Source organism: Pelophylax lessonae (assembly GCF_965119305.1).
Source record: "Pelophylax lessonae genome assembly, chromosome: 10".
In the NCBI taxonomy this organism is placed as follows: Eukaryota; Metazoa; Chordata; class Amphibia; order Anura; family Ranidae; genus Pelophylax; species Pelophylax lessonae.
Window position 1 is genome coordinate 166,228,085 of NC_138777.1, and position 7,974 is coordinate 166,236,058.

A 7,974-nucleotide genomic window follows, 5' to 3' on the forward strand; every position below is an offset into this window, starting at 1 on the left:
CAACATTCAGGGTTATGGGAAATGATCACGTCACTGACACACACACACCTGCACAGGTTGAACTGGATGGTCTGTTGTCTTTATTCAACCTCAACTACTATGTAACTATGTAACTATGTAACAGGAAGGGGCCATCCCAAACTGTTCCCACAAAGTTGGGAGAACGAAATTGTCCAAAATGTCTTAGTATGCTGACCCCTTAGGAGTTCCTTTCAATGGAACTAAGGAGCCAAGCCCAACCCCTGAAAAACAATCCCACAACATAATCCTCCTTCACCAATGATTTGAACCAGTGCACAAAGCAAGGTCCATAAAGACATGGATGAGCGAGTTTGAGATGGAGGAACTTGAATGGCCCGCACAGAGTTCTGACTTCAACCTCAAAGGACACCTTTGGGATGAATTAGAGCCGAGACTGTGAGACAGGCCTACTCGTCCACATCAATGCCTGACCTCACAAATGTGCTTCTGGAAAAATGGTCAAACATTTCCATAGACTCCTGAACCTTGTATACAGCCTTCCCAAATGAGTTGAAGCTGTTATATCTGCAAAAGGTGGGCCAACTCAATATTGAACCCTACGGACTAAGACTGGGATGCCATTAAAGTTCATGTGCATGTAAAGGCAGGCGTCCATATACTTTTGGTAATATAGTGTATGTATGACCTCTTAGATAAATCCAGAAATTTTAACAAAAAGGGGGAGGTATAGAGGAGTCACAAGACGTCCTACAGCTCAAGTAAAAAACAACTGTCTCCTACTTTTTCTACTCTCCTGAAAAATTCTGCCTAGTAATACATCACAAAGAAAGGTCACATATGATTATGTATCTTACATAAAAACCATAATGACTGAAATGTTTTTCTTGTTGGTTAGCACAATTTACCCAACTTGCCATAGGTTGCATTTGCCTCTGCTTTTAAATTTTACATTATATTGCATTAGGATAGAGCACCTACAGTATAGCCTCTATAAACACTGGTTATATTCACCAATGTTAGTTAGAGTTTTAAATTATAAAGTAGTAATGTTAAATGGATATAAACAAAGTTGGAGAAAACTGTATGAGAGGATATCATAATTTAAATATGCCTTTGCAAATATGAACCCTGTACTGAACTTTCCTTTATTGGTTTCTAAGATTATGGAAATGATTTACTAAGAGGGTAAAGCAGGTTAACTTTGCAAAGCGCAATTAGCTTAAAAAAATCATAAAGCTATGCTTACTTTAAATAACTAATCATATGCAAAAGAAAGAAAAGAAAATAGATGCACTTACATTGAACTAGTGTATTTGAAGTTACAGCCGTTAACAGCTCGTATAAACTCCAAAAACCGGTATGTTGATGTGCAATACCCATGAATTTAAAGGAGAAGTAAGGCCAAAGCTCTCTTGACCATACTTCTCCATTGGATCACAGGAGTGCACTTAGTTCTGCACTCCTGTGACCCGAATACAGCCAGCAGTGTGCTGAGGTCCACTGTCCAGGCTCTAGAGCGATCCCAGTTTTATTGTCTGATCCACCCAGATACCTTGACCAGCAGCTGGCTTAGCCTCTCAGCGAGCCACTGAGAGTCTGAGCCAGCCATTTCCTCCCCTTCCACAGCTAAGTTCAAATAAAGGACATCTACGCCAATCAGGTTTGCATTCGTCTCTATATGTTTACTTCAGAGTATCACACTATATAGCGGGTCCACATCTTCCAACAGATATGTGACCCAGATTACATTTTGGTTACAGCTTTTACAGTACATAAACGGGCACAAGCCCAAGTTACAGATTACACAAGGTTTCACAAGATTTCACAATACAGTCTAGGCGGATGACAATACATTCCTTGTGGAAATCCCCATTACACATCAGGTCATCTTGACCCAGCAAGGGTGTAGTGACAGGTTAGTCTGACAATTAAAAAAGATTGAATATGTTAGGGAAAATAACATTTTACGGTGATAAGGGCTTATTTTCATAAACATCTCTTTCCGGGAACTTTATAATTTTTGGCAGAACATTTCATATCCTCTGGGACAACGTGAGACACAGTATTTAAAACATACCAACTAAAATTCTAAGCATTAAGAAGAATATATTTTTTTAGTATATTAAAGGGGACTCTTTGACTATATAACGATATATAATGATATGCTCTTCATATATTTTCATATCTTGACACAGCGCTTCAGTAAGTGATGGAGAAGCAGAGCCGATGACTGGCAGTCACCGACTCTCTGCTCACTGAGGACCAAGAACCGGTCAATCAGCGGTCTTTGATTGCTTGGTTCTCAGCTTTAGTGGCAGTGGGGTACAGATGAAGTAATACAGTATAAGAAGAAAATCCGCGCTTAGGATATAAGAAATAATAAAATCCAAATGTGCTGGCTGCAGCCCACCTCTAAAACTATAATCCAAAGATATATAGTAAGAATGAACACAGTTAAAAAGAGAGGTAGATGGCACTGCCTGCATAAACAACTGTGTATGATAACTGTGGTATAAAGGCAATAGTCCTAATGAGCAGAGTAAATGTGGTCTCAAGCAATACACTCTATAACTTGTTAAAAGTAATAAACTTCATAGGAACACATTATAATCACATAAATAAAGTGAATTAGTGCTAGGAATTAGTGATGGGGTTAATCCCTATTTTATCCAAAACTTTGAATAAATTAAAGTGCTCAAGTGACTGTGCAAGGAGGAGGAGAAATAACCCCAATGGTGGGCTCAACTCCCACAGAAATAAAGAGAGTGAAAAAATAATCATACAAATCAAATGTGCAGTGGAAAATTGGTATAAATGAAAAATTGGTATAAATGATGGGATTGTCAAAAATACAATTATGAACAATGCGATTAAAAACGCACCAACACGAGAAACAAATTAAAATCACATATAAGGTGCTGTAAAGGTGATTATGACTATCTTACAAGTAAGCCCACATTTACTCTGCTCATTAGGACTATTGCCTTTATACCACACTTATCATACACAGTTGTTTATGCAGGCAGCGCCATCTACCTCTCTTTTTTACAGATGAAGTAATGGACCGATGCTACGTCCACCTAGGTGAGCATAAATGTTTATTTTTTTTTAATTCTCATACTTCTCTTTTAAGATGATAGTTAGACATGTACAATGCACTCTGCTGAAAGACTGCCCTATATGACATTTTTAATGAAGACATATTCTACCAGGAAAAAAAAAATAAAAAATGTAAGAGTCATTCTGTCCTAAAGCACATACATGTGTATATGTGTATATTAATAACCAGTACATGCATGTCATCTGAAGACACCTAAGGCTCCACATTAAAGTGGCTGTAAACCTCATATATACCAAAATTTTGGCCAAACTAATAGTAGTAAACAGTGAAAAAGGGAAGAGCTGCTCACACCAAAGATAGGATACACTATCTTAAGTCTAAATGAAAAAAACACAAAGTACGGCAAAGTATGAATGTGCTGAATAAATTACAATACACACCCCCATAAATGAAATGCAATAATGGTCAAAAATACAAACTGTGATCATAAATTATTAGCACAAGTACAACCAATGCATTATAACCAAAGTACAATATAGAAGTGCTGCTCAGAGTTAAAAGTTTGTGTAAATGGCATTTACGATCCTTAAATGTTGACTAGTTGTGCCTTTATAATAAATCTTCATGTGTACTTCTACCCTATGTCCACTCCACTATGCAATAAATAAAAGGCTTACCAGGAGGTTTGTGACCCTCAGAATGAGAAGTCAAACTGCTCCTGGCTTAAATTGGGCTGCAATCACTGCGGAACAGGAATCCTCCACTTTCCTCTCCAATGTCCCTCCAAGGACCACATACACATAGGAAAAAAAAGAGAAAGAGCCCCCACACTCCAAATAGTGTGAAATCCAACAGCAAAAACATATTAGATTTGTTAAAAACACTCACATAAAGCTGTATGCAGTGCTGAAACAAGACTACATATCCCAGAATCCTGAGTATCGGTTGCGTGCCTGCACAGTGATACCATGACCTCCAGCTCCACTATACACGTTTCATCAAATCTGACATCATCAGGGATACGAAGGCCATGCAAGCCCACATGTCTTATATAGGACCTCCACAATAAGGGCAAGGAGGAACCCCAGAAATGGAAATAAAAGAACGGGTCAAATGAAAGCACTGACTATAGATGCAAATGCCTTGTTGTGGATAAAAAGTAAATGTTTAAAATTAGAAATAAAAAGAAAATGCCATGAACTACATAGAAAGTTAAGCACACTCTGTTGGTAATATTTAGGTATAATTGTCAAACCCAAAAGGTTTCAGTGTTTCTCATTTACAAAAGCTGCCACTATATACACTGAACAATAAAAAATGCCTCAATAAATACTTTTATAACTAGCCACATAAAATCATCTAAAAAAATAGTGGAATGATATTAGAAAATTCTAACATAACCTAAATAAAAGAAGGCAGAATCGATAGACAAGGTAGTTAAAATCTACAAAAAAAGGACATAAAATATATATAAAAATTTTGGATTAACTGTTATTAATAAATGAAATAACATCCCATTCAATGTTTAATCTAAGAGGGGAAAAAAACATAAATCATAGATCTTCCCCTTCAGTGTGGGATGAATTTGTCGATCCCTAGGAATAGAGTCCTAGTTGGGTCTTTATTGTGGACAAGTGCATAATGTTTTGACACACTGTGTCCTAAGAAACCCTATTTTATAACCCCCACATGCTTGTTCAAATGAACATGCAGAGCTCAGGTAATCCTACCTACATAAACAAAAAGAGGGTGCACTGGCCTAGTGCATTATCTAACACGTATTTATTTAAAAAAAAATGGAAACATACAATATCTACTCACAAACAGAGGTGTGAATCATTCATCAGTCCACACTCGTTGCTGAAATGCCCCAGGCCGCCTGAATCCTCAAGCAAAGGAGAAGGAAACAGGCCCAGGTCCCTGCTGGCTGATGCGTTTTGATGGACAATCCTTCTTCTTCAGAGCTTCAGAGGCCAGTGCACCCTCTTTTTGTTATTTTTCACAGTAGTGCAAGGACAACCCCAGTCCTAGAGGGCAGCAAGGTTCCTTAGGAGCATCCACATTGGTCACGGTGGAACAGCCACTATTGGGTCAATTCAATCATGTGCCGGAGTGTTGCTGTTGTTAGGTTGCATGCCACAAGGGTGTGGCAAAAGGGGATGTCAGACCCCTGCTCTTCTCACCAACTCGTGACAAAGACTGGTCAATCACACACCGCACTGACACTTACATAACAACGCCGCTCTCAGCTGCACCCTGCACAAAAATTTTCCAGCTCGTGGGACCACAATCTAGGTGCCAGCAGCCAGAGAGTGATTGTCACTGAGTTAAGTTAATTAAGCAAATAATCCTTTACACAGCCACCACTCCCTTTTTACAGAGAAGGAAGAAACTCACAATCTTGGCAATGACAACTATGTTTTTAGAATAAATGTCTGTAACACACACTGTCACCACAGACAGGTATGTTTAGAGATTTAAAAAATGAAAAATGAAAAAAAGTGATGCGCCAGATTAACTGTGTAAAGTTATATATAAATTAGACACTAATAAACGTGCACATAATTAGAAAAGAAATGTCCAATATAAGTCCATAAGTCAACCCGTGCTCGGTGTCCACAATGTGAATTGAAGCCAGTGATTCCACAGATAATCACACACACCTCTGTGCAAAAATCCCATCACCAGAAAAAGTGGCCTCTCATCTTAGTGCAAGACCCAAACGGGCCAGCATCAGCTTTGAGTATACAGGACCAGAGGATCTCTATCCAACTTCTTAACAAAGGACCCGGATGAATCAATATCCACTGTAATGGATCCAGATAAACCAGACCGGGGGACCTCAGTTGGTGACTCCAGAATAGGATATATAAGTGAGGGCAGCAGAGACCCAGTTTACACCCGAGCACGGGTTGACTTATGGACTTATATTGGACATTTCTTTTCTAATTATGTGCACGTTTATTAGTGTCTAATTTATATATAATTTTACACAGTTGATCTGGCGCATCACTTTTTTTAATTTTTTAGTATCTTTGTTGTGACGAGTGAACACGATTTAGTGTATGCTGCCGGCCGATTTAATATTAATTTTTGCAATTGTCAATTTATTTATATCACTGGTTTTTGCACATTATAATCACTGAACCATTTTTATTTTGCGCTGATAGTTTTCTGTTTCACATGTTTAGAGATTTATACTGCAGTAGCGCTCTTCAAGAGAGGGATTTTTTTTAGTTTGCATTAAAAGCTTTAGAGACAAGAACAGACCCAAGTGAGAGGTGCTGCTTCCTGGGTCGGTGTGCCATTTTTTTTCAGATCCACAGCCGGTCGGGGACATCCTGCCTGAGGGGGGATCCCTGGTGCATCTCCACAGGGCACCTGTACCGACATCATGAAGTGTTCTGGTTGTGAGGTAGCCAGTCGGGCTACCTGAAGAGCCTGCCTGTCAGGACATCTCCTTTGGGCCTTGGTCACAGGGTTGGTGGGCGGGCTCTTGCCCATCTTGCAGAGATGCGGAGACACTGCACGCAGACAATGTTTCTAATTTTGACTACATCAGTAGAACACTGTGCTGCACTCACTCTCTGCCAGGCAGTAAAGGTGTTCTCTCTCCTTTAAGAGTTCCACAGTACACTTTGCATCACTCCTGCCAAACAGGACATCTATGTGCACCAACTAAAGTAGCTAGTTTACTTGGGAGTTACATTATTGAACCAAACTAGTACAGTGTTTCGGTTCTTTGGCCCTGTGGTGTCATTAAACAGTAGGGAAAGGTCAGACATAAGAAAGGGTTATTCCTCTGCTCTCCTCCTGCCTGGACTCATAGAGCCCAATTTAAGTAGAGCTGGTGGTCAATTTGTTAAGGAGTTTGCCTCTGCTTTTGAGGTTGGGGAGTCCCCTGAAGGCAGCCAGACAGTATCATTGAGTTGTAATACTCATACTCTTCAGTCATTATTACACAGCTGATTTACTTGAGATATATTTGTCTACTATTCTGTTATACTGTTACTGTTTGTTCCATTCTTAAGAAATTTCACAGTAAAGATAATTTCAGTGTTTTACTACAATTTGTATCCTTTTACTGAGGTGTTTACACTAAACTTCCAAGTGTGCCAGAGGGGCTGAGACTGTTCTTGGGGTTGAGAGGCAGAGTACAGTAACAGAACCAAATATACTCCTTCTGGGGTAGCGCTACAGCAGTTTCATTTAAAGGCATGGTGGAAATTTTTATAACACAAAACACCAAAATACTTTCTCTGTGATCTATACATGAAGAAATAAGGTTTATATCTATATATCACGTCAAAACTAAGAAAAGGACTTTTTATATAGTTTTGTGTATACATTCTTGATATAACATATGGTGTTTTGGTTTGCAAAAGCATGTATGATAAACACATGAATTTGTTATTTTTGCTTTTTTTCTATTGTTCTAAGGATTTTTTAATGAAACATATCTGGATTTGGAAATTTGCCCATATGTATAAAAGTGCTTCAGTATTTTTGTTGTTTTGTTCAGCTCTTATGTATATGATTTGGTTTAATTATTACCATTTACCTGCCGTATCAATTATATTTATACTATGATGTTCTTATGTCTGTCGATGACATCGCCAATAAAATGTTTTTTATCATCATATGAGACCTACCTGTGTATTTTACCTATGTATGTACCAATCGTTACCACACGCCTCATTCAAAGTCCCGAACTTTCCCCTTTACCCCCCTCCCATATATTTTTCATCCAACAACTGGCTTTATAGTATTGGTTAATATTTATGGCTATATATTTTTTACCCTTGTTATTTATTAACATGCCAGTTGTTATGAAATTATATCTCCCACCCCTTTTTTACTTCCCCTTCCCCCCTTTCTTTGCTAAGCAACAGGGATGGAGGTAATCTGCCCGGAATTGGCAGTACCTCATA